Source organism: Bos taurus, chromosome 15 (genome assembly GCF_002263795.3).
Source record: "Bos taurus isolate L1 Dominette 01449 registration number 42190680 breed Hereford chromosome 15, ARS-UCD2.0, whole genome shotgun sequence".
Taxonomy (NCBI): Eukaryota; Metazoa; Chordata; class Mammalia; order Artiodactyla; family Bovidae; genus Bos; species Bos taurus.
Genome location: NC_037342.1, coordinates 71,553,699 through 71,580,953, shown reverse-complemented (window position 1 = coordinate 71,580,953; position 27,255 = coordinate 71,553,699). Strand labels below are relative to the sequence as shown.

General features: G+C 39.5%; 1 protein-coding gene and 1 long non-coding RNA gene across 3 annotated transcripts in view; one reads left to right on the top strand and one right to left on the bottom strand.

Annotated features, from left to right (window-relative positions):
• LOC132342292 (uncharacterized) overlaps nucleotides 1–14,456 on the bottom strand; it is a 30,571-nt gene extending 16,115 nt beyond the window's left edge. Inside the window, exons 1-2 of the long non-coding RNA XR_009490607.1 lie at nucleotides 14,284–14,456; nucleotides 6,761–6,806 (exon numbers count right to left, since the gene is read on the bottom strand). This is a non-coding gene — a long non-coding RNA (uncharacterized lncRNA). The remainder of the gene's footprint in view (nucleotides 1–6,760; nucleotides 6,807–14,283) is intronic.
• The window catches only part of LRRC4C (leucine rich repeat containing 4C), a 1,420,098-nt gene that overhangs the window by 237,066 nt on the left and 1,155,777 nt on the right, over nucleotides 1–27,255 (top strand). The gene's annotated exons all lie outside the window — the stretch shown is intronic.

The window sequence follows — 27,255 nt, the reverse complement described above, 5'->3', positions numbered from 1 at the left end:
GTGCTTCTTCCAGCCCAGCATTTCTCATGATGTACTCTGCATATAAGTTAAATAAGCAGGGTGACAATATACAGCCTTGACTACTCCTTTCCCGATTTGGAACCAGTCTGTTGTTTCCTGTACAGTTCTAACTGTTGCTTCTTGAGCTGAATACAGATTTCTTAAGAGTCACGTTGGGTGGTCTGGTATTCCCATCTCTTTAAGAATTTTCCACAGTTTGTTGTGATCCACACAGTCAATGGCTTTGACATAGTCAATACAGCAGAAATAAATGTTTTTCTGGAACGTTCTTGCTTTTTTGATGATCCAATGGATGTTGGCAATTTGGTATCTTGCTCCTCTGCCTTTTCTCAATCCAGCTTGAACATCTGGAAGTTCTTCGTTCACGTACTGTTGAAGCCTGGCTTGGAGAATTTTGAGTGTTACTTTGCTAGCCTGTGAGATGAGTGCAATTGTGTGGTAGTTTGAGCATTCTTTGGCATTGCCTTTCTTTGGTATTGGAATGAAAACTGACCTTTTCCAGTCCTGGGGCCACTGCTTCATTTCCAAATTTGCTGGCATATTGAATACAGCACTTTCACAGCATCATCTTTTAGGATTTGAAATAGCTCAACTGGAATTCCATCACCTTGACTAGCTTTGTTCGCAGTGATGCTTCCTAAGGCCCACTTGACTTTGCATTCCAGAATGTCTGGCCCTAGGTGAGTGATCACACCATCGTGATTATATGGGTCATGAGGATTTTTTTTTTTTTTTGTATAGTTCTTCTCTGTATTCTTGCCACCTCTTCTTAATATCTTCTGCTTCAGTTAATTCCATACCATTTCTGTCCTGTATTGTACCCATCTTTGCATGGAAAATTCCCTTGGTATCTCTTATTTTCTTCAAGTGATCTCTAGTCTTCCCTGTTCTCTTGTTTTCGTCTATTTCTTTGCACTGATCACTGAGGAAGGCTTTCTTACCTCTCCTTGCTGTTCTTTGGAGTTCTGCATTCAAATGGGTGTATCTCTCCTTTTCTCCTTTGCCTTTGGCTTCTCTTCTTTCCATAGCTGTTTGTAAGGCCTCCTCAGACAACCATTTTGCCTTTTTGCATTTCTGTTTCTTAGGGATGATCTTGATCACTGCCTTCTGTACAATGTCAGGATCCTCCGTCTACAGTTCTTCAAGCACTGTATGAGATCTGATCCCTTGAATCTATTTGTCACTTCCACTGAAAATCTTTACTACTGATACCTTTTCAAGGAGAAGCCTTGTAGCCAGGTTAGATCACAAAATGGCCTAGACCAAAAAATGGTTTCTCTTATGTCAAGAAAGCCATGCATATCTGGTTCTCTTTCTCTGGACACCTGGACCATTTCTGCTTACTTTATTTCTATCTGCGTGGATGCTAAGTCACCTCCACTGTGTCTGACTCTTTGCAACCCTAAGGACTGTAGCCCACCTGGCTCCTCTGTCTATGGGATTCTCCAGGGAAGAATACTGGAAAATGTTGCCATTTCCTCCTTTAGGGGATCTTCCCAGGGATCAAACCTGAGTCTCTTATGTCTCCTCAGTTTGCAGGTGTTTTCTTCACCATAGAGTCACCAAGGAACTCCTGTGTATACTCTTTGCTTACTAGATGAATGTCTAGTAAAGGTCACTCTTGAACTTTGATTTTTTGATCAGTTACATAAAAAAGCTTTCATTTTGCACAGGTTTTTGGGCTCTAGGCTTAAATTGTAGTGGCTTTTCTGGGTGACCTGAGCATATTTTCACCAGTTTTTCCCAATGTAAAACAACACACATCAGTATGAGAGAGTATTATGTTTTTAATGTTATGTTTAATGTTACTGTTTAAGGAACTATTTCTCTATAGTTTAGAACTGGAGAAACCTCATTTCTATGTTTGAGTTAATTTATGTGGGTGGTTGTTGTTTAGTCACTAAGTTGTGACCCCATGGACTGTAGCCACCAGGCTGCCCTGTCCATGGAATTTCCCAGGCAAGAATACTGGAGTGATTTGCCATTTCCTTCTCCAGGGGATCTTCCCAACCCAGGGAAGTGGATTGGCAAATGGATTCTTTACCACTGAGCCGCCAGGGAAACCTAATTTACATGGATAGAGGCTGGTTATTAATGTTCTCCTTTGATTTTTCCTAATCTCTGGGTTTGCTGAATCTATTTTCCTTTTAAAATTTACTTTTCATTCTTTATTTCTACCTCAGTGCAACAGAACAGATGGGGCACTGTGTATGTAACATGCCATTTGATGGTTGGAGTGGTTGACTAAACAACACAATTATCATTTAATCTGCCCACACTGGTAGTAGAATGGAGTAGCATTGGTTTACTGATTTGGATAGAGTTTGATAGAGTAAAAACAATAGTGTGTCCCTTTCCCTAGTGTGGGAGCCTGCAGGCTGTGACTTGCTTGTATTCCTGGATTGACTGACTGATTGATTACCTTGTACACAGTCCTTAGTCGCATTGTTGCCCAGCATGACTGGGCGTGCAGGCTGTTGGCAGTGATGCTGTGCTCCTGTGGAAGGTGAGGATGGTTTGGAGAAAGAAACAAACATGCAGGGCCAGCCTTTCAAAAATCACCTTGTTTCTATTCAACTATATTTTTAAGATACATTTATCATGTTCAGAGCTTTAGACATTTAAGCTTCTCCTCTGTGTCTGGTTATGGGTAGGCCAAGAGACTGCCCCTTTGTTTTGTTTTCTTTTCTTTTCCTAAAATTAGCCTTCAATTTTGTATCTTTGATAATATCAAACTACTCTGCTTCTTGAAGCAGATATTGTGTTAGCTAAAGTCAGTCTGATAATGTGGCTTGATTGCTTGGAATGAGTCTGGAGAGTTGAGGTGTTCCTACACACCTAATTACCAGCACACTGAAATCAAACAGAGCTATTGAATCTGTATACTAGCATTCCCTTCCACCTGACCCATTGCTTTTCCAGGTATCAGGAGGAAGGAACAAATACCAACGCGGGTTGGATGGGAGAGGGGAAAGCTGCAGTGCCTCTAATATTCTCCTTTACAACCTCATCTCTGGCTAGAGCAGTTTTGCTGGGCATATGACATGCTGGCTGGCACAAAATGATGAATACAGAAAAAAAAAAAAGATCCAAGAGATTAAAAGGTCAATGGATTATCCATTAAGCAATCAAGACTCAATATGCCTCAATTTGTCTAGGTCATGATTTATTTCCTGGGATAAATGGACCCAGATCTGGTAATTTTCCTCTGGGATCATTCTCTTTCAAATCTTGACTACAGTCATTTCTTTGGGTCCTGGTCACTATTGTGTAGTTTTTACTAGTTGACAGCATTTTAAAATTACTTTTAAGTACCACCCGGCTGGAATCATTTTAGCTGATAAGAGCACAAGGCTTTTTGAAGGTTGAAGGTAAATAACTTGGGAGAATTTAATTCAACAAACAAGGGGGAAAAAATCTATATTGTGTTCCATCCATAGCCTGTTCATTGGAACTTTGCTGGGAGGGCCAGGGGTGGGAGGGTGGAAGGGGGAGCTGAGTTTTACTGAACTTTCAGGCAATGTGTGGTATTTTTACTTGCATTACCTATTTAGTTTCTCGTGTGTTAATTCCACCCTGGCATCCGCCTCAGGAAAACAGGCAGTTTCCTGAGCATACTGAACACAAAGTAGCTTTACTCCAACTGTTTTTATGTTTTGAAATATTCCCAGGCTCGGATATTATACAACCTTGATTTTCCAGGTGGGAAATGAGTGCCAGGATGCAGTCCACTGCCCAGTATATTTTATTTGGCAGGTGTGGATGATAAATGTTCATCACTAACCAACAGTCTGATAAAGTAAGGCCAGGATGGTAAAAATCAATTCTAGGGAAAGAAGCCACGGGGTTCCCAATGAATACAGCATTTTGAGGGAAAAAAATCTATGCCATGGAGCATGTGGCATTTTTAATGTTTTCTCTAATAGGTTCAGTAGTGGCTTTTCCAGACAGTCCCACCCCAGAATTCTTAGGCATGGTTTCTCAGAAGGAGATGTTCTTAGAGGAAAGAGAAGATTGAAAAATGATGAGTTATAGATTCTGTTAACTATTCACCATGCATAATAACTTATATTAAGTTCCTCCCTTTATCCAAATACACTCTAAATGGTTAGTTTCACAGATGTCTGAAGGGAAGTATGGTTCTCTGGGGTCACCTGCTAAGAGCACAACTCATAAGCTATGGTTTCTGTCCTTTGAACAATTGTGAGCATTGAGTGTGTCACAAAGGAATTTTTTTTTTTTTAATGAACGATTCCTTTTATTCAGATTTGGCAATTGCATTTATGCTTGCTCAGATTTGAAATGTGGTTTAAGCTAATTAGTATTTCAAGACTATGAAAAACATCTTCCTCTCCAGAAAGTCAACCTTAGTTCTAATGCATGGAGAACCGTGATTGCCCACTATGGAAAATGAGGGAACTGGGGGGAGCTGTGGATTTATTGTAAAGGGTTTCTTTATTCTATGCACAAAACAAGCATTATATACCACCTAAATAAGTCATATGTTTCCCATGCTTTTCATTTCATTTCTTTCTCAAATGCATGATGTCATCAAAATGCATAAAATTAATATAAAGCATTAATAAATGTATAGTAACTTTCCTCATTATATATTTTTGCCATAAGTGGACACTAGGAAATATGATAGCACAGGTATGTTTTTTTAAAACCATGGAAGCCACATGGCCGTTATAGTAACAAATTAAATTGCCACTTAAAAACTCAGCTGTTACTGTGAGTTGAGGCTTACCAACATAATCATTTCTGTAAACTTCCCATAGAAGGAGTTTAGGAAAATTAAAATGACCTCACTCTACAAAGAGTGCTTTTCCTGGGATTGTTGTTTTTCTTGTTTATTTGCTAAGTCGTGTCCAACTCTATGAAGCCTTAAACTGTAGCCCACCAGGCTCCTCTGTCCATGGGATTTTCCAAGCAAGACTACTGGAGAGGGTTGCTCTTTCCTTCTCCAGGAGGTCTTCCTGGCCCAAGGATCAAACTCACATCTCCAGCATTGGCAGGCAGATTCCTTACCACTCAGCCACCACCAAGGAAGGCCTTGCTGAGATGGTCGATCCTATTCTAAAACTGCTAACATTATTCTTTTGAATCGTGTAGGACACAGAGAGTGTATTTTCCTCTAAACTTGAACACACTAACTTTTGTCCCACAGTGGTCTTGTGAAATAATAGAATCATGAGGAACTGAGGATGAAGGAGGTTTTTAGCAATTTTGAAGGTTAGTCCCTTCCTGTTACTGGTTTGTATGCGTGATGTTTGGCGAGAGACAAGGCAAGGTTTCATCAATGTTATATGCCTATTTCATAATGAAGCTGAGACAGGAAAGCAGCATTCTTTATCCTTGGTAGACTTTCATTGTTGTCACTTGGATTCATGGAAGATGAAATGCAGGTTAGCATAAATGTTCCTGGGCAAATAACTGCTAACTCTACAACACTGCCAGACTCGATATTTGGATAAACCAGAACTCCTAGAAAATGTTATTCAAAAGTATGTATTTAAATACTTACAGTGAACTGAGGGTGTCAGAAAGTACTTGGAGCAGTTTTGCTCAATGAAAATTGAGATTTTAGGAGGAAAGATAATTAGAAGAAGTAAAGAGGAACTAAGAGATTTCTGAGGTCTCCTCTCCTGATTTTAATGATCACCATGTGCCTCAGACCCATCTAGCAACCTGATATTTAACTTCCTGAGGAATTAGAAAATTGTAAGTGGGAGCAATGAAAATCCTCAAATTTGTTTCATTGGAGTCTTGAAAAAGTTGGTCTCCTGTAGGGACTGTAGTTACACTTAACCAACTTTACAAGATACGATTCAGTGGTGAAATAGGCACATTGGAGATAGGCCTGACTGTTTTGCCTTAAAGAACATTTTGAGAAGTTCAGAATGTATTAAGGGAGGCAATTTTTGCTGCCTTGTTTTAGATTTTAATTTTAGAAATAATATAATATTACAAAAATAAAGTCAGCAGAAAAACATCACCCATGTTCTTGACCACAAAGGCATACTGCTCCCTTTAATTTGACTAAATTTTATGCTGGTTTCCTCCTGTCTTATATGCTCCCTTTTCTTAGAGCATTTACTTTAGAAAACTTGCAGTAATAAATTCTTTCTCTGCCCTTTAGGGATGTAAATCTCCTCCCAGCCTCTTGCCAGTTTTACAACCCAGAAATTTCTTTCTAGAGACCTGGAGCCATCGCTTTGAAATGTTGTCACCAAGAAAGATAAGACCCCTATTCCCCAGTTTCTATTGAGCTTAGTTAGCTTCAGTAAGTGTAATTGGCAAACATATGTGCCCCAATCATATAGTCTTCCCACTAATAAGGAAAAGGATGGTAATAATATGCACAATGTAAAGTTTAAAATTTGATGCAGCGGAAAACTGTAACTTGGTTATCACAGTCAGAAGGCAGAAAAACAGAAGCAGTTAACTACCCTCAAGCTAGGCAGCAAAATAGCCAAAATGAACTGGACACACCGATTTGAACTGTATTAAATCTTTCAAATTAAAAATAAAAAAGTTAAAGATAAAATTAAAAAAAATTCCAACCTCCCTACTAATGTTCCCGTGTACTTTCCCACCAGTTCACTCAAGTGCTTAGAAACTCTCCTTCCTTTGGTTTCAGTGGAGTTGGGTTTAATTTATGTTATGTTCCTGCTGCTCCCAGTTCAACCCCAGCCTTTACAAGTGTTGCAATAGTTTTGAATAAAGTCTTCCTTACCTGTTTAACTCAATCCAGTGCAATTTTTCTTTGACATCCTACAATCCTGAAAGAGGAGAGTGAAAAAGTTGGCTTAAAGCTCAACATTCAGAAAACGAAGATCATGGCATCTGGTCCCATCACTTCATGGGAAATAGATGGGGAAACAGTGAAAACAGTGTCAGACTATTTTTGGGGGGCTCCAAAATCACTGCAGATAGTGATTGCAGCCATGAAATTAAAAGACGTTTACTCCTGGGAGGGAAAGTTGTGACCAACCTAGATAGCAATTTCAAAAGCAGAAACATTACTTTGCCAACAAAGGTCCGTTTAGTCAAGGCTATGGTTTTTCCAGTGGTTATGTATGGATGTGAGAGTTCAACTGTGAAGAAAGCTGAGTGCCGAAGAATTAATGCTTTTGAACTGTGTTGTTGAAGACTCTTGAGAGTCCCATGGACTACAAGAAGATCCAACCAGTTCATTCTAAAGGAGATCAGCCCTGGGTGTTCTTTGGAAGGAATGATGCTAAAGCTGAAACTCCAGTACTTTGGCCACCTCATGCAAAGAGTCGACTCATTGGAAAAGACCCTGATGCTGGGAGGGATTGGAGGCAGGAGGAGAAGGGGACAACAGAGTATGAGATGGCTGGATGGCATCACTGACTCAATGGACATGAGTTTGAGTGAACTCTGGGAGTTGGTGATGGACAGGGAGGCCTGGTGTACTGCGATTCATGGAGTCACAAAGAGTCGGACACGACTGAGCGACTGAACTGAACTGAACTAAACTGAATCCTAAATGAAACATTGTTTTTATTTTTTTCATCTTCTTGTTTAGTCTTTTTCCATAAACACTTGGCATGCCTAAATCCAAAGCATATATACATTTTTTAAAATTTATCTTAAGCATTTTTGGGGTTGCTCTATGATGGTCATAATTATCACATGATATCCTATAAATATAATGCTGATATCATTCTATTTTTTTCTACTTGAAACAAATGCTAGCTGAACAGCATAACAGCACACAATTACAATGTTCGTTCAAACGCTTAGCCTTTATCATCATACGCTAAGGCCACAAGAGTGTATTCATTTTTGTGTTATTTTGGTAATATGAAGGCCATGAAAATTAAACTCAGCTGTAGTAAGGAGGCAGGGCCTGATAATTAATACTCATTTTTGTCAGTCAATTCTGGTAGGTTAGCTCTAAATTAATCCAGGCTGCTTCACAGTACTTAATTGCTCCCTTCAAAATGCAACCATGCACATTTAGCTATATATTATTGAGGATATTGTTTCCAAAAATACTTGTATTAGGCTGTGAGTGTTCAATGACTTGGAATAATACAAAAGGAGAAATAAGTGATAAGCAAGGAGAAACAAGACATATTCCAGTGTTCTCAGGCACACACTTTTTGTACAGGGACATATTAGGACATCACACGTAGGAAAACAGAATGACAACCTGTGATGGAAAGAAATTATGATAGTCAGGGTCTCAGGTGGTAGGAGTAGGCAGTGAGCTGTACAGAAAAAGAATTAGATGTTGGTGATTAGATGAGGTTTAGAAGAGACATCATGTTGTGACATATTTCTCTTCTGTCCTTATTTGTTGCTTCTCATGAAATGAAACCTTCTTCTTAAGGGTGCACCTGAAATGCTCCCTCAAGACATTTTGAATTCTAAGGTGTGATTTGTCAAGTTGCTGTTCAAAGGGTAACTGAAGTGCTTTTGTGAAATGAATACTAAATGATCTTGATGCTTTTAAAAAAATGTTTGGTTTCTTTTCTTTTTTAAAAAACATTAAATCTAGGCAAAGATAAGAACTAATAAATATAATAAAGTTCAATAAAATTTGGCACATTTTTCCAGCTCTATCTTATTTTAAAAAAATTGAAGAATATTCTCTGTAAAGGCTAGAGAATGCTGCAGAATATTTAAAAGAATTTGCTGAACTGTGAAGACTGACATTTGAATCATAAAATCAGATTTTGTTTAACAAAGTCAATACATTTAAGCTTCTTCTGTCTCTAGAATTAATAAAATGAGAGTGATGAGTGATTATGGAATTGAAAACAGATTGGCTTGCATTTTGAACCACGTCAAGTTTAATTTAGCAGAGATATTAATTTGAGCTGGTTTTATGTTAATAGTTATGGGGAAACCTTATTGGGACCAGATCACTCAGCCAGACGTACTGAGCATGTGCCCTATGAATTCGTGCAAGCTAAAAATGGATTCAAGCAAGCTAAAAAGATGCCAAGTCATCACGAGCCTGTGATTCTTGGCTCTCTGTCCCTGTATCTCATAAAGCCTGAGCCATCAGATTTCCTAAATCAATATTTCTTAATTATTTTACTGGGACTCACTTTCTATTGTCAAGGAAAATGTTATTTCAAATTTGCGTGACCTTTACCAAGTGTCATAAGGTAGCGTCACAAGGTGTAATTGGTGTGACCTTGTTCTCTATCCTAAGATTCTATCACACATTTCATATATTTGCATATCAAGAGACCCCCAAATTCTGTCATTCTTATTTTCAGATGTTCTTTGAAATCAGGCGAGGACAGTTCAATTTTGGTAAAGCTACAGTTTGTTGTGAAAAAACTGTTCAGGTTCTAGAAAATATTAAACATCTTCCAAAGGCCAGGAACTATTGTTTTCACTCAAGATATAGGTGTAAACAAACGAACATGCATCTTACGTTCAAGTTTAATCTGGGAAGAGAACCAGTGACAAATAAACAGAAACTATTTGGTAAAGAAAATTCAAGCAGGATCAAGGGACTAGGAGTGATGTGAGTAGGAACGCAATATCTTAGGAATCACAGAAAGGTTTTCTGATAAAGAAACATTTGAACAGAGACCCAAAAGAAGCACAAGAGTGTTCTGAAGACAGAATGTCCTGTGCAGTGAGAGTCGCAAGTTCAAGTACCTGAGAAGAGAACCTGCTATAACTGCTTAAGGACAAATTTTGAGCTTGTTGTTGATATAATATATGGAGTTTGCGAGCTAACAGAAGCAGAAGCAAAAAGAGGTGGTACGATGCTACGTCATAAAGAGTTATCTGGATTTCACTCTGAATAGGATAGGGAGACATGGATGGGATTTGAATAGAGGAATCATTTGATCTGACTTGGATGTTTGAAGAAATGCTGTGATATCTATAGGCTGAATAAAATGTAGGTGAAAATAAAGAGAATGTTTAGAAGTCTCTTGCAAGAATCTAAACATAAGAAGACAGAACCTTGGATCGGGGAGGTACAGAGGTGACAGTAGGAAGGAGGCAGATTCTGAATATATTTTGAGTGTAAAAATGATAATGTTTGCTGATGGATTGGAAGAGGAATATGAGAAAGTCATGTAGAGGCTAAAACAAAGTTCTGGTTGGGTAGGATAGAATTGGTAGTTAATGACATGGAGAGGACTGATTGAGGATTGAAAGCAGGAAGGTATTAAGTGTGTATTTGGAAAACTTTCATTTTAAGACATGTATTAGGGTTTAACTGCAATTATTGAAAAACAAGCCTGGATTTCAGGAGACAGACTGAGGCTGGAGATGCAAATTTGGTCATCAGTATAGGGGTGAAACTTAAAGCCCCATTATTGAATGTAAACATCTAGGGAGTAAGCACAAGACAAAGAAGAAAAGAGGTCTAAGAGTGGATCCTGAAATGCTGGATCAGATGCAGATTGGAACAATGGGGCAGACAGACCCAACCCCTGAGAGACAGCAGCATTTGTGATAGGATGGTATTCAATAGAAAGGACCATCTTGGAAGCCAAGTGAAGAACACCTTCTAGGAAAAAGGGAGGGATTAATTCTCTCAAAAAGTTTCTGATTGGCCAAATAAGCTGAAGACTGAATAGTGATGATTAGGCATTTCACAGTGGAGCTCAATGTTGATTTGTTGACTTATTTGTGTATAATCAGAAGGCCTTTGCCTGTTAGGGCTGGATCCCAGGGAATAGAGAGAAGAGGCATGCAAGCTGTTAGGGTAGACAATTCTTTTTAGCAGTTTGCAGTAAGGAGAGAAAAAAATCAGTAGTATAGATATTACTGATGAAGATGAGGCAAGAGAGATTTTATTGAAGGTATCCACATGCTGGTCCAGTGGCTAAGACCTGGCACTCTCCACACAGGGGGCCTGGGTTTGATCCCTCATCAGAGAACCAGATCCTATAGGCTACATCTAAGAGTTTGCATGCCACGGTGAAAGATCCTGCGTGCTGCAGTGAAGACCTGGTGCAGCCAAATACATATTTAAAAAGATATCAATATGAAAAGGAGGAAAATTTATTTTAGAAGATACATTTAATTAGTTTAGGAAACACTTGACAAAGTTATAGGGCTAGACACAATTATTTCCTCCACAGCCTTCTTTCCCTTTCCCTTTGGCTAAGTGATTCTCCTGGAGGCAGTTTATCCAGCTTGAACAAAGCTCTTCCTAGCGTCACACCTCCCCAGGGCAATCAGATGTCTTTTGAACACAGATCGGGGCAACAAGAATCTAAAGAGCTTTCTGCCTAACAGAAAAATATGTCTCAGGCCTTGCGACGCAATGTCCTGCAGCCTCAAAATGGGCCAGCCTGGAACTCTAAGTTGATTAAATTGAAATCAAATGGTCTCATAATTCTTCACAGCAGCTTTCTGCACTAACGGAGTTAGATTTACTACAACTCAGCCAAGGGTAGCACGTGCCATATAATTTTGCCACCCGGACCTCTTTGGGCTTTGATTTACTGGGAAGTGGTTTGCTGTTGAGTGAAATGCAAACAAATGTTCCCTTCTAAAGGCTGAGGATAATGTTGGCATGTTTCCCTCTTTCTCACCTGTGCGGTCTCTCTTTTTCAAACTTTAGTACCACTTCTGAGACAATTAAGATAATTTGGCCATTTAAGTACTAACAGTCACAGCGGTCTTAGAACTACTTACTTTTTCAGTACTGAAATGCCATAAAAGAACATTATTGCTTATTGGAATGTTAATGTCTTTTTATCGGGCTCAAACTGACAAGAGTACTGGAGTTGACTTTCTGTTTGTTCTTAAGTAGACATTGAAAAGCAGGAAGCAAGGAAAGAAAGTTTATTAAAATTCATCTCAAGTGACTAAGTTTGAAACCACCTTGGTGGTGGCTTTTGGAAACACTGTCTTGACTTGGACTGAGAAGCTGGCCAACGGCTTGAAAGTGAAAATGAAAGTCACTTAGTTGCGTCTGACTCTGCGACCCCATGGACTATACAGTCAATGGAATTCTCCAGGCCAGAATACTGGAGTGGGTAGTTGTATCTTTTCTCCAGGGGATCTTTCCAACCCGGGGATCGAACCCAGGTCTCCCGCATTGCAGGTGGATTCTTCACCCGCTGAGCCACCTGGGAAGCCCAAGAATACTAGAGTGGATAGCCTATGCCTTCTCCAGGGAATCTTACCCACCCAGGAATTGAACCTGAGTTTCCTGCTCTGCAGGTGGATTCTTTACCAGCTGAGAGCTGACAGCTTAGGAGGGATGTTTTAGGAAAGAGGAAGACTTTGAAATGAAAAAAAAGGAGGGAGCGCTGGTCATTTCCAACGAAGGACTTTCTCTCCAAAGATGAAAAACTAATTGTATTCATTTTGTGGTTGACAAGTAGCCACTAATAACTTAGATTCACATAACATAACCCTTTAATAATGTAACTAGCCTGCTATAAGCCAGCTGTGCCCTGAGTTTCAGTCATAATGAAGGCTGTAATAGGAGGGCAAGGGGGGTCAGCCATCCTTCACCCTACAGGTAGGCACATGTCCAAGTTGGCCATGAGTGACATTAATAGGGAGAGGATAGTTTAGAAATGAGTATTCTGAAAAGTTGTTTCTGAACATTCATCATCATCACTCTGTTCGAATGAGATCTGAAAGGGTGTCTTGGAGTGATGGAAGACAGGAGGTAGCAGCGCCAGGGTTGGGTTCTAACTGTGCCACTTGGGCAAGCTCTCTGAGCCTCAGTGTTCTTCTCAGTAAAATAGAGATCAAGACAATGCAAAAGCTAGAATAACAGCGATACCAAACACATAAAAGACTATTTGCTATTGTCGTTTAGTCACCAAGTTGTGTCTGACTCTTTTGTGACCCCATGGACTGTAACTCATCAGGCTCCTGTGTCCATGAGATTCTCCAGGCAAGAATATTGGGGTGGGTTGCTATTTCCTTTTCCAGGTGGTCTTCCTGACCCAAGGATCAAACCACATCTCCTGCTTGGCAGGTGAATTCTTTACCACTGAGATACCTGGGAAGTCCTTATTAGACTCCAGTTAGATGTTAGTCTAAATTCTATTTATTAGATATCCTAATCACCAACAATTTAGGTAATTAGATATTCATTTTATCTCCAAATTTTGAATAGGAAAACAGAAACATCAGATCAGATCAGATCAGTCGCTCAGTCGTGTCCGACTCTTTGTGACCCCATAAATCGCAGCACGCCAGGCCTCCCTGTCCATCACCAACTCCCGGAGTTCACTCAGACTCATGTCCATCGAGTCAGTGATGCCATCCAGCCATCGCATCCTCTGTCGTCCCCTTCTCCTCCTGCCTCCAATCCCTCCCAGCACCAGAGTCTTTTCCAATGAGTCAGCTCTTTGCATGAGGTGGCCAAAGTACTGGAGTTTCAGCGTCAGCATCATTCCTTCCAAAGAAATCCCAGGGCTGATCTCCTTCAGAATGGACTGGTTGGATCTCCTTGCAGTCCAAGGGACTCTCAAGAGTCTTCTCCAACACCACAATTCAAAAGCATCAATTCTTCTGCGCTCAGCCTTCTTCACAGTCCAACTCTCACTTCCATACATGATCACAGGAAAAACCATAGCCTTGACTAGATGAACTTTTGTTGGCAAAGTAATGTCTCTGCTTTTGAATATGCTATCTAGGTTGGTCATAACTTTCCTTCCAAGGAGTAAGCGTCTTTTAATTTCATGGCTGCAGTCACCATCTGTAGTGATTTTGGAGCCCAGAAAAATAAAGTCTGACTCAGTTTCCACTGTTTCCCCATCTATTTCCCATGAAGTGATGGGACCAGATGCCATGATCTTCGTTTTCTGAATGTTGAGCTTTAAGCCAACTTTTTCACTCTCCACTTTCTTTCTTTTTTTTTTTTAACCATTTATCATTTATTTATTTATTATTATTATTATTACCTTACAATATTGTATTGGTTTTGCCATACATCAACATGAATCCACCACGGGTGTACATGTGCTCCCCATCCTGAAATCCCCTCCCACCTTCCTCTCCATACCATCCCTGTGGGTCATCCCAGTGCACCAGCCCCAAGCATCCTGCATCCTGCATCGAACCTGGGCTGGCGATTCATTTCTTATATGATATTATACATGTTTCAATGCCATTCTCCCAAATCATCCCACCCTCACCCTCTCACACAGAGTCCGAAAGACTGTTCTATGCATCTGTGTCTCTTGCTCTCTCGCATACAGGGTTATCGTTACCATCTTTCTAAATTCCATATATATGCGTTAGTATATGATATTGGTGTTTTTCTTTCTGGCTTACTTCACTCTGTATGATAGGCACTCTCCACTTTCACTTTCATCAAGAGGCTTTTGAGTTCCTCTTCACTTTCTGCCATAAGGGTGGTGTCATCTGCATATCTGAGGTTATTGATATTTCTCCCGGCAAACTTGATTCCAGTTTGTGTTTCTTCCAGTCCAGCATTTCTCATGATGTACTCTGCATATAACAGAAGCATAGGAAGGCCAAATAACCTGTGAAAAAAATGTCAGAAGTAGTAGGAGGCAGAGACTAGGTTTATACCAAATGATGTGATTGTGGTTTCTATTCCTTTAGTCTCAGCTTGATCCTTATAGGGGACCCTGAAAACTAAAGGGGATGATACAGGTTCTTTCCTGACAGTCCAGTGGCTAAGATTCCATGCTTTTACTGCATGGGAGTGCAGGTTCAATCTCAGGTCAGAGAACTAAGATCCTACATACTGTGTGGCCAAACATTAAATCAAAAATAATTTTAGGGCAGGAATGCAAAGTGGAGAAAAGTAGATATTAAAAATTTTTTTAAAAATTAAGGAGATAATGTAGGAAAATTTCCTAAAATGTTGTAGATATTTAATAAATGCTAAATATTATTGTTGATGAAATTGAGATGTCCCGCTATCTTCTAATTTCTAACAAAAGTTGGAAGGCCAATAGGGTAAGAGATAGGACAGTTAAAGCCTTGGAGGCAAAAGCAAGAAAGGCAGGTGTCTTAAGGAAATTATCTAAGAATTTCACCTAAAAAAATCCCCAAATCCAAATCAGAAAGAAACATTTATAATTCAAACAGTGTAAGACTCTCTCTTTTGCTATTTTCTTTTTCTTGGTCAAATTGCTATCTTTATTTTTTATCATTGCTCTCTGGTTTCATAACTGCATTCAAAACCTTCACTGTTATTTCAACATCAGTACATATGACAGCCTCAGCTGCTTGCAATCCACTCTTTGTTTCATTTTTCTGAAACAGCTGTTACTGGTTAAACTTTTAGAAAGATCTCCCCCATAACCAATAAATGGGACTCTCTTTCTCCTCATGTAAAAGATGTTGCATCTTTGCCTATTTATGCCCAGGTTTACAAGTTCCCAGGTAGTTAAGAATGTTAAATGCTTGACATTTTAAAAGTGTTCTTTTTAAAAGTTATTCTCCTTTCCCCCTTCTTTTTAAAAAATAATATGAGTTTCTTAAAAGTAACATGCTGACATGAAGTACACTAAATCCTTAAAATCATCCAATTTGCCCTGTTATTAGAATTATCTATTCTTGTTTCGTAACCTGACAATAAACTGAGTGTATCTCATTAAGTAGAGTCCCCTCTAGGTTGGTAAGTAGGCAAATGTATAGGAACCATTATTTAATAGAAAGCATTGAGTGAACTCCGGGAGATGGTGATGGACAGGGAGGCCTGGCATACTGCGATTCATGGGGTTGCAGAGAGTCGGACACGACTGAGTGACTGAACTGAACTGAATCTGGAGCTATCCTAGGAAATGTGATTCTAAACCTTGGATTTTATTGTGTCCTTCTTTCAGTTAGAGTCCCTGAAACTTTGTATCCTTTTCTACAAAGTAGAGATATTAATGCCTACCTTACAGGGCTGTTATGCTATATACATTAATCTTCAAAACTTAAATCCAAATATCAGCAGTCCTGTGCTGATAAAGCAACTCTCCCAGTTCTTTCAGAAATTCTGTCTTTCTCTAGTACGTTGAGCCATCATCTCTAGGCTGTGCTTCTAATCCTTGTGACCCAAGATGGTTGCTAGAATTCCAGCCATTACATCCACCTCCAGGAAGCATAATATAAAAAATAGTTTAAAAAGACAGGTCCCCACTGACCTTTAGGGTTGGTTTAAGGGAGTCCATTGCATGTGATATCTTTGTCATCTGGTCACACATAGCAGTGAGGAAGAGTTAGAGAGGACTATTATTATTGTACTTGGGCACCAGTGGGCCTAGCTAAAGATTAGTCTTTTGGTTTTAAGGAAGGAAAGAATATTAATAAGCAGTGAGATTGTCTGCCACAGATGGCAATTACACCTGTGATTTTATCCTTTAACTTGAAAAATAAAATAACCCAAGAGGTGAAAATATTTACTGAAATGTGTTTCTATTCTGATAGTTTCTCTTTTAGCATAAACAAGATATCACATGTGGAAACTGTTAAAAGGAGTAAAATGACTAAATAATTCTAAAGAGAGACATTTTTGTTTCCTCCTTTAATGGTGAGTGGCTTTGAAAGTACCTGTGTATCAGGATATTAAAGAATCACCGAGCCATGAGCTAAAGGATAATTTTACATGAGTTTAATAAATATTTAAGAAACACAGTTAAGCAGAGTATCAAAGGGATTTGACATCAACTTTGTTGGTTGAGAGTAGGTACTTTTTAGGCCAGCACAGAGCCATAATTTTTGACAGAATATGCTTTTATTTTCTGAAACAAGGGGCAGGTTTATTTTGTTCTTTCACAAGACCCATTGTTAAACTCATTCAGAGTATTGCTGCTGCTGCTGCTGCTGCTAAGTCCCTTCAGTCATGTCTGACTCCGTGCGACCCCATAGACGGCAGCCCACCAGGCTCCCCCGTCCCTGGGATTCTCCAGGCAAGAACACTGGAGTGGGTTGCCATTTCCTTCTCCAATGCATGAAAGTGAAAAGTGAAAGTGAAGTTGCTCAGTCGTGTCCAACTCTTAGCGACCCCATGGACTGCAGCCTACCAGGCTCCTTTGTCCATGGGATTTTCCAGGCAAAAGTACTGGAGTGGGGTGCCATTGCCTTCTCCAATTCGGAGTATTATGTGTATGAAAAACAAAGATAGTTAGCTATGTATATAATGAAAAAAATAGCATTGATCATACAATGAATTGATAAAATATATATTAATATCTACATAGTAGTGTATGCTCTACTAGGTATAGCTTGTTACCATAATTGAAATTGGAATGCTACGTAACAGCAGTTTGTCCCAAATACATCACCTATAAAGCAGGAGTAGTAGTAAACAGTTAGTTCCCAAAGAGATTTTTAAGCTCGAGGATAAAGTAATAAAGAGAGAGGTGGTAGAAAAATAGATAGAGCATTAACACCTTATACATGAACAAAAAAATTACTTATGTGTTGCTTAATAATTGATAATTTCTATTATTTTACTTGCTTCTTAATGATATACTTGACAAATATTAATAAGGATACAAGATATCTGAGTACTTAATGCATGAGGTATCTGACCCTTCAGATTTTTCTGCATTTTATAGGTAGGTGCTGTGTATCACATTCCTTCAACTTCCCTCTGCAGATGGCTCAGTTGGTGCAGTGCATGCCTGTAGAATACTGGGTATGATTGTCTCAGGAAAAATTGCAAAGGGAAGTGAAAAGTACATACAGAAAAAAAAAACCTAGAATGTGAGAGAAAGTGCATGAAATATTTAGACTCAGCCTGAAAAAGTGATTGTACCCTGGAGATAATAATTCAATAGCTGAGGTTATAGGTATGGCTAAGGAAAAAAAAAATCAAAACTAGAAAATCAAAGTGGTATCCTTATTTTTATTCTGGTACTGTATCAACCTGAAAGTGTCATACTCTTAAATGGGATGGCTTGAAGAAGGCAAAATACTACATCTTAGAGAGTTAAATCAGAAAGACTTCTCCCTGGAATGATTCTGAAAGGAGAAATGATTATACTTGGAGGACTAGACAGTTCGTGAGAAAGTTAGCCAAGGAACCATGATAAAGTTGAGACACACTGAAACATCTCTTTCCTTATTAACCAAAGGTGGGCATTGATGTAGCAGAACCAAAACAGCAGTTTGTGAAGGACTTTAATCTGGATTATTGAGGGAATTCCTTCTGTAAGTGAAGAGTTCATTCTCTCTTTCTCTGACTGTGGCCACCCGGAGCATGAATGGAAAATCAGGGGCCATTTCTACCTGTGGAAAGATCCTCTCTACAGATCAGATCAAAGGAGCAGGGAGAGAGAACAAAGCTGAGATCGAACACACCTGAGCTCTGCCCAAAGAATGTGATGCAAACAAGACTATTTGGCGTTGTTTAGTCACTAAGTCAGAGAAGGCAATGGCACCCCACTCCAGTACTCTTGCCTAGAAAGTCCCATGGACGGAGGAGCCTGGTAGGCTGCAGTCCATGGGGTCGCAAGAGTCAGACACAATTGAGCGACTTCACTTTCACTTTTCACTTTCATGCATTGGAGAAAGAAATGGCAGCCCACTCCAGTGTTCTTGCCTGGAGAATCCCAGGGACGGGGGAGCCTGGTGGGCTGCCATCTATGGGGTTGCACAGAGTCAGACATGACTGAAGCGACTTAGCAGCAGCAGCGGCAGCAGTCACTAAGTCAGAGAAGGCAATAGCAACCCACTCCAGTACTCTTGCCTGGGAAATCCTATGGACAGAGGAGCCTGGTAGGCTAGTCCATGGGATCGTGAAGAGTTGGACCTGACTGAGCGAATTCATTTTCACTTTTCACTTTCCTGCACTGGAGAAGGAAATGGAAACCCACTCCAGTACTCTTGCCTGGAGAATCCCAGGGACGGGGGAGCCTGGTGGGCTGCTGTCTATGGGGTTACACAGAGTTGGACATGACTGAAGCGAATCAGCAGCAGCAGCAGTCACTAAGTCATGTCCGACTCTTTTAGGGCTCCACAGACTATAGCCCATCAGGTTCTTCTGTCTGTGGAATTCTCCAGCCAAGAATACTGGAGTGGGTTGCCATTTCCTTCTCCAGGGGATCTTGCCAATTCAAGGATCAAACCCACATCTCCTGCTTGACAGGTGAATTCTTTATCACTGAGCCACTTAGGAAGCCCTCTGCCCCAAGAAAAGTGGTGCCTATAAACCTTTCCTGCAAAGTCTAATCAACCATCACTTCTATTATTGTGATCAGCCTCTAGAGCAATAAAGCAGAGAGTTGGCAAAATGTTTGACTTCCCCAGAACTATCCAGTTTTTATATCCTATCCCTCATACTCTCTGATCCTTCCATCATTTCTTGTCCTCAGATTCCTGACTCCCCACTGCCTGTCAGTTGTCCCCATATATTTTACCCCTCTTACTTCCCCACTCTGTCATATACACCTACTTTTGACCTGGCCACATGCCTAGACTCGATCTTTCTTTGTCCCTCTTGTCCAAATTCAGCATCATGCATGGGCATTTTCAAGATCTGCCCTTTATGGAAAATGTTACTGCTTCTAAAGACTGAATCAGTCATTCTGGAGAACACCTCTCAGAAGATTTGAGCTCCAGGAAATGGTGGATTTTAGAGAAGTGTCTGTTTCTCCTGGGTAGCTGCATAAATCTACTCTCATTAAATAGGCATTGAAGTGATGCTTTATTTTGGGACAAAAATGGATTCCCCCATTTACTTTCTCATTTTAAAGAGACACCATTCAACATGATCAACATAAGATACTTGAGATAATCACTAACCCAATTTAACTTAGAAAAGTGAATTATATGAAAGTACCTTACCATAGATTGAAAAATAAGGTCCTTGTATGCTCTGGGCAAAGACTCAGGTCTCATGACTTCATGTGACCCACTAGTATCAAATAATAACCCATTTATACAAAACTGTGACTTGCAGAAATTCTTTTTTGGCTACTAATTCTAGTTTTCCCCAGAAGTGAGAAGATAGTCCTACTTACTGCAGATTCTCACATATATAAAGCCAGGGTACTTTCTAAAACAGTATTCCATTATGCAATTAAGAATAATAGCCTCTTTCCCTGTGTTGCTCTCCTTAAATATTTCCTCCTTCTCAGGAATCTGTGGTTTTCCAGGCTGTACATTTCTAACTCGATTGATCTTTCTCACAGTCTGGTGTATCAATGCATTTTATCACTGTGATAAGGACCGTCTGGACTTCTCTGATTTCTTTATATTTCTCCCAAAGCATGGCATCAGGAATTAGACATGGTAATGCTTGGGGAAAGATACAGTTATCTAAGACATCCTTTCAGCAACCAGGTATAATTTAGCCTAATAGCCTGCAAATCTCATGATATACATAAACCTAAAGTGGTCTATGGAAAAAGCAAGAGAGTTCCAGAAAAACATCTATTTCTGCTTTATTGACTATGCCAAAGCCTTTGAATGTGTGGATCACAATAAACTGTGGGAAATTCTAAAAGAGATGGGAATACCAGACCACCTGACCTGCCTCTTGAGAAATCTGTATGTAGGTCAGGAAGCAACAGTTAGAACTGGACATGGAACAACAGACTGGTTCCAAGTAGGAAAAGGAGTACATCAAGGCTGTATATTGTCACCCTGCTTATTTAACTTATATGCAGAGTACATCATGGGAAACGCTGGACTGGAAGAAACACAAGCTGGAATCAAGATTGCCGGGAGATATCTCATTAACCTCAGATATGCAGATGACACCACCCTTATGGCAGAAAGTGAAGAGGAACTCAAAAGCCTCTTGATGAAAGTGAAAGTGGAGAGTGAAAAAGTTGGCTTAAAGCTCAACGTTCAGAAAATGAAGATCATGGCATCTGGCCCATCACTTCATGGAAATAGATGGGGAAACAGTGGAAACTGTGTCAGACTTTATTTTGGGGGGCTCCTAAATCACTGCAGATGGTGACTGCAGCCATGAAATTAAAAGACGCTTACTCCTTGGAAGGAAAGTTATGACCAACCTAGATAGCATGTTCAAAAGCAGAGACATTACTTTGCCAACAAAGGTTCGTCTAGTCAAGACTATGGTTTTTCCTGTGGTCATGTATGGATGTGAGAATTGGACTGTGAAGAAGGCTGAGCGCTGAAGAATTGATGCTTTTGAACTGTGGTGTTGGAGAAGACTCTTGAGAGTCCCTTGGACTGCAAGGAGATCCAACCAGTCCATTCTGAAGGAGATCAGCCCTGGGATTTCTTTGGAAGGAATGATGCTAAAGCTGAAACTCCAGTACTTTGGCCACCTCATGCGAAGAGTTGACTCATTGGAAAAGACCCTGATGCTGGGAGGGATTGGGGGCAGGAGGAGAATGGGATGACAGAGGATGCGATGGCTGGATGGCATCACTGACTGGATGGATGTGAGTCTGAGTGAACTCCGGGCGTTGGTGATGGACAGGGAGGCCTGGCATGCTGCGATTTATGGGGTCACAAAGAGTTGGACACGACTGAGCGACTGAACTGAACTGAACTGAAAGTGGTCTATTTTCTTTTGCATTTGTCCCAACACAAGACAGATTTCAAGGACATACTTTTGTTGTTTTTTTTTGTTTGTTTGTTTGTTTTGTTTTGTTTTTTAAAGAATTCATAAACACCATTTATTGTCATATAATATTTCAGTGGAGAATCATGACTTAGACGTTTCTATTCCACTCTACTGTGAAATAGAATCTACTGTGGTGACGAATGTCTTTGAGCATAAAACACATCACGGCATGGCAGAAAATGTATGATACTCAGGAATCAGACAAATGTAATTTCAAATTTAATCCACTTATTTGATAGAGTATGTGACTTAAGATATATTATTTTAGACTTTCCCAACTTAGATCTCTCACACTTCAAATGGATGTTATATCTACCTGGTCAGGCAGTAATGTAAATGTTTATAGTCTAAGTTTTGATTTCTTAAAAAAATGACTACTTGCTCTTTATTAACTTAAAAGATTGTTTCATATGGACACAATTTTAATGGCCAGAATAGATTGAATTATGTGAGGTCCTGAGGTTTCAAAATCCATTAAGAAGATTCTAGCAACTAGAATTGTGCCTAACAGTCATCAGTTCATAGAGTCATGTGTATGGGAGAGTGAAAAGAAGAATAGATGAGCAATTCTTCACTCATTCATTCATTTAATCAACAAATATCTGTATAAGATATTGTTAAGTGCTAGGGATTATAGCAAGGTACGAAAAAATTTTTTATGGTCTTGGAGCTCATGCTTTAGTGGGATGGAAAAGAAAAACAAAAATGTATGTCATGAGTTAGTTGTATTAAAAATAAAAAATGAAAGAGGGTGAACAAGGTGGAATATGTACATTTAGTTTGAAGTAGGATGGTCAGTACAAGTCTCAGTAAGAGAGTGACAGTTGAGGCAAGGGAGAAAAAGAGCCCCTCACCCTTGTCTGGAGGAGAAATTCCATGTAGAAGGAATGGCCAGTTCAAAGGTCCCGAGTTGAAAGCATAGCAGCAACACCACTGTGGTTGGGATGGAATGAGTATGGAAACAGAGTAGAGAGGTGGACAGAAAGGGTAAATCTTTATAGACCATGAATGGTATTTCAGAAATTGCTCTAAATGAAACAAGGAAATATCTGAAGACTTTTATGGATAGGGAATCTTTTTCTAAGGCAATCCATCATGTTGGGGAGATATGATCCATCTATGCCTAAACATATAAACTGCGGGAAAGGAGTGTTCTGAACCCTAGAATTCTACCCCTGTAAGCAACCTTAGAGGCTGGGATGATGCAGTCCAAGTCCCCTTGTTCATAGCTAAGGAAATGGTTTAAGGAAGCTATGATGTGTGCAAGATCATGCAGTTGAATCCTCATTCTTTTATTTGTTTTTTACACCCAATAAATTCATGTTTTAAATGGTTTTGTAAAGAGGCTTGGAGAGTGAGAAAGTTGTAGTTTGATTTCCTTAATTACGCCTAAGTTTTTGTGGCATGGCACATTTGTTTCATATCTAGATACTAATCCATGTCCAAAGAGAGAGGTTAAAGTGGAGATTGTTACTTCATGGTCTCTTAAGGAAAGAAGGCACTACATTTAGTGGCTGAAGCTTGGGTTTCTCCTTCAGCTTAATTTCAAAACCCTGATCTTTAACTTATTAGTGTACACCTAAGACAGGTCACTTGACCTCTCCACGTCTCTGTCTCCTCATCTGTAGATCAGAATTAATAGCGACTTTGTAGTTCTTGTGAACTTGAATTAGCATTCAACAATCTTATCTAAGTTGTTGATATGTTATTTTAGTTATTATTAAATATAAAGCAATGAAATACAAACTTATTGACAGCTATACATTTCTGACACTTGGATACAAGCATTGAATAGACCTCATCTCTGTCCTTAGAGAAGCCTAAGCAGTTGAAGAAGTGTCATAATGTCAGTATTATAGCAAATTATTAGTAGAATAAAAAGCTATACAAAGTCCAGTGGGAATGCAGGGAGAGAGAAGATCCCTAATGTATATATTAATGTCTGACATACTTTTTAACATAGGGATTTGGAAAATTAGAAAAGAGTAAAATAGCGGTGTTTGTAATTTGTTGGTGAGAAATGGACAATATCTTTTGAGAAACTGACAGTTGAGCTAAGACATGACTTGCTGGTCCTATTTATATACTTGGAATTAAGAAGGGGATATTTAAGGTGAGAAAGAGGGTAACAAAGCAACAGAGGTAAGGAAGTCAGTCTTATAAAAAACACAGCCCTATGTTAAATTTCCAAAAATAAAAGTTTCTAGATCTCACCCCAAATATGCTAACTTAATTGGTCTGAATTGGGACCAAAACATTTACAATTTTAGCAAAGCATCACAATGATCGACACTGGTGATCTGTGTCATACCATGTAAAATACTTTAAACGCTGGATTTCTTGAGGTAATTTTTTTTTTTGAACACCGGATTGTTAAGGTAGGTTGCGTTTGATTTGTGGGAAGCTTTCTAGCAGCATTAGCAGAAAGTTAATATTTAGGTAATTAACAGTTTTAAAAAAGACAGTGAAGTGATTAAATAGGAGAGATAACATTACTGAAGGCAGTGTTGACACCCCACTAGAATGTAGGAATTTTTAAAAATCACAGTGAATCAGGGCTAACACCTTTCCTTCACACCACCAGCATTCCTCAAAATGGTAAGGCTCCTCGGAGACGTGGACAGTACTTCTGTTTCTGGCAGGAAGATGTTTTGTGTCTTGGAGCCTGATGGGTTATGTGGCAGTTAATACAGTAACTAGTTTAAGGCATGTCATTAAGTTACCAAGTAAATAGAGTTATAAGCCAGATATTATAGCTGACGTGTACATTGAGGCTGCCCTCTCTCAGCTTTTCTATTCTGAATTCCCTTGCTTTCCATATGTAAGTGAGAACACCTTTTCCTTGCAAAAAATCTCCCTTTCTTAGTAGTAGAACTTCATTTGGATGCACAGCTGGCATTTGCCTGTTTCTTATCTTAGTATTCCATACCTGAGCACTGATTCTCCAGTACTTCCCCAAGCTAACAATAATAGATGATTATTAATAAGTAGGTATACATGAGCCTAGTAAACAATATATTTTTTGGTCAAGATGAGCACAGGGTGATTCTTACTCTGGAACGCGTGTACACCGGTCTCGTCCGTGGTCTAGGGTGCTGATCTCCGTGACTTCCATTTAAGTGTTAAAACATCTGTTGCTGTTATTGTTCAGTTGCTGTGTGGTGTCCGACTCCGTGACCCCGTGGAGTGCAGCACACCAGGCTCGCCTGTCCTCCACTATTCAGGTGCCTTTTGTTGGTACCATCTCATCATCTGTCACCCCCGGCTCCTTTTGCCTTCAATCGTTTTGCTTGTGTTTCAGGTACTTTACAAAAATGTTAATATCAAAATTACTGCTACTTAGCTTCATGATTCAGTTTGGAAGAATGTAAGATGTATACCAACTAGTCTTTCTTCTATCTTCTTTCATTTCTATTTCTAAATCAGGTCATCCATTTAGAAAACAATGTGTGCTTGCCTGTTCCATAGACATGTTTTCACCATGCGACTATAGCATTTAACATTTTTTGTCAAAGTTCACTTTAAGAAACACATGAGAGTTGATTTATAGCTTCACAAAACAGATATACCAATAAATATTTATGTTCTACATAAAAATATATGAAATGTTTTTTTTTAATCTAATGAATGGAATAAATTTAACAATATCTAGGTTTGGACTTTATTTTTGTATTGGTGCTTAAGAGTTTTGTAATTTTCATGGATCCTTTCCCCCCACACCCCCCATGGCTATTGGGTAGTTAACAGCTTAGTTATATGTAAGTACAAGAGATTGTCTTAGGTTTTTTTTTCTCATTATTTGGAATAGTCATCTCACTTCTGTCAAAATTCTGTTTGGGTGTGACAAGCAGAGATTCAGAAAGTGGTTAAACAAAAAGCTGCCAGACTCCCCTTAAAGAGGAATCAGGAGGAGGCAATTTAAGGTTACATAGATTAATGGCACCCCACTCCAGTACTCTTGCCTGGAAAATCCCACGGATGGAGGAGCCTGGTAGGCTCTAGTCCATGGGGTCACTAAGAGTCGGGCACAACTGAGCGACTTCACTTTCACTTTTCACTTTCATGCATTGGAGAAGGAAATGGCAACCCACTCCAGTATTCTTGCCTGGAGAATCCCAGGGACAGAGGAGCCTAGTGGGCTGCCGTCTATGGGGTCGCACAGAGTTGGACATGACTGAGGCGACTTAGCAGTAGCAGCAGCAGATTCTTGATAAGAGACTCAGCATCTTTCTATCTTCTATGATATTCTTAGTTCAGAGTTTCCATATTTGAGGTCACCTCATTGTTAGTATGTTTCCCTGGTAGCTCAGCTGATAAAAAATCTGCCCGGAATGTGGGAGACCTGGGTTAAATCCCTGGCTTGGGAAATCCCCTGGAGAAGGGAATGGCAACCCACTCCAGTATTCTTGCCTGGATAATTCCATGGACAGAGGAGCCAGCAGGCTACAGTCCATGGGGTCTCAAAGAGTCAGAAATGACTAAAGCAACTTAGCATACATGTATGCATAGTTAGTAGATGGATGGTAAAGTTCCAAGTGACTTGCCTGTGTTCCAGAAAGAAGGTAGTAGGTTAAAGGGTAAAAGTCATATTTAAGCTGAGCCAGTCCCCAGTTTTAGATGTGTCTTCCCAGAAGTTGCATCGGAAAATTCCACTTCCATTCCATTGGTTAGCACTTAGTTAAATAGCCACTTCTACTTGTAAGAGGTCCTGGATATGGACCAGGCATATTGCCCCACATTCCACTAGAAAGAAGAGAAAATGGATATAGGACAGGCAGCTGGAGTATTTTCCCCATCACCCTTTGTTCCTTGTCTCATATTTTTCATCTTAATTTCACTAGTTTTAATTTTGCCCTTTTTAAAATTTTCCTCAAATCTGTTTTTGAAGCAGGTGGTACCTAAAAATGAAAATAATAATTTACTAAATAATAACACTAACAGTGCACATGTGCTTAAGAACTGTGCTAAATATATTACCTAAATGTTTTTATGTTATCATTTCAGAAGCATGATGGGGGGGAGGTTCTATGTTTGCCTTCATTTTGCCAGTGATATATTAATATGTGTTGCTGCTGCTAAGTCACTTCAGTCGTGTCCGACTCTGTGCAACCCCATAGACGGCAGCCCACCAGGCTCCCCCATGTCTGGGATTCTCCAGGCAAGAACATTGGAGTGGGTTGCCATTTCCTTCTCCAATGCATGAAAGTGAAAAGTGAAAGTGAAGTTGCTCAGTTGTGTCCGACTCTTAGTGACCCCATGGACTACAGCCCACCAGGCTCCTCCGTCCATAGATTTTCCAGGCAAGAGTACTGGAGTGGTGTGCCATTGCCTTCTCCGATATTGATATGTAAGAAAACTTAAATACCTTGCTGAGGTCACCCAGCTAATACATAAGAAATGTGGGTTTCTTTTTTAAGTTAATTTACAATGTTGTGTTAGTTTCAAGTTACTCACAGCAAAGGAATTCAGCTTTTCAGATTCTTTTCATTATATTATAAGACACTGAGTATTAGTAACATGTGCTGTACAGTAGGTTCTTGTCGTTTATCTAGTGTGTGTATAGTAGTGTATAGATGCTAATCTCAAAGTCCTAATCTATTTCTACCTTCCCCACCATTGTCCACTTTGGTAACCATAAGTTTGTTTTCTGTTTGTGAGTCTATTTCAGTTTTGTAAATAAATTCATTTGCCTAATATTTTTAGATTCCACATATAAGTTATTTCAAGTGATACAT